We start from the raw sequence: 519 nt of genomic DNA on the forward strand, positions 1-519 counted from the left end.
TCAGTGAGGTCATCAGTGATGTCATCTACCTCAGTGAGGTCACCTACCTCAGCGAAGTCAGCGAGGTCATCTACCTCAGTGAGGTCATCTACCTCAGCGAGGTCATCTACCTCAGTGAGGTCAGTGATGTCATCTACCCCAGTGATGCCATCTACCTCAGTGAGGTCATCTACCCCAGTGAGGTCAATGAGACCACCTACCTCAGTGAGGTCAGTGATGTCATCTACCTCAGTGAGGTCACCTACCTCAGTTAGGTCACCTACCTCAGTGAGGTCACTTATCCCAGTGAGGTCATCTACCTCAATGAGGTCAGTGAGGTCACCTACCTCAGTGAGGTCAGTGATGGTATCTACCTCACTGAGGTCACCTACCTCAGTTAGATCATCTACCTCAGTTAGGTCATCTACCTCAGTGAGGTCACTTATCCCAGTGAGGTCATCTACCTCAGCGAAGTCAATGAGACCACCTACCTCAGTGAGGTCAGTGATGTCATCTACTGAGGTCACCTACCTCAGCGAA

Source organism: Cynoglossus semilaevis, chromosome 8 (assembly GCF_000523025.1).
Source record: "Cynoglossus semilaevis isolate Cse_v1.0 chromosome 8, Cse_v1.0, whole genome shotgun sequence".
NCBI lineage: Eukaryota > Metazoa > Chordata > Actinopteri > Pleuronectiformes > Cynoglossidae > Cynoglossus > Cynoglossus semilaevis.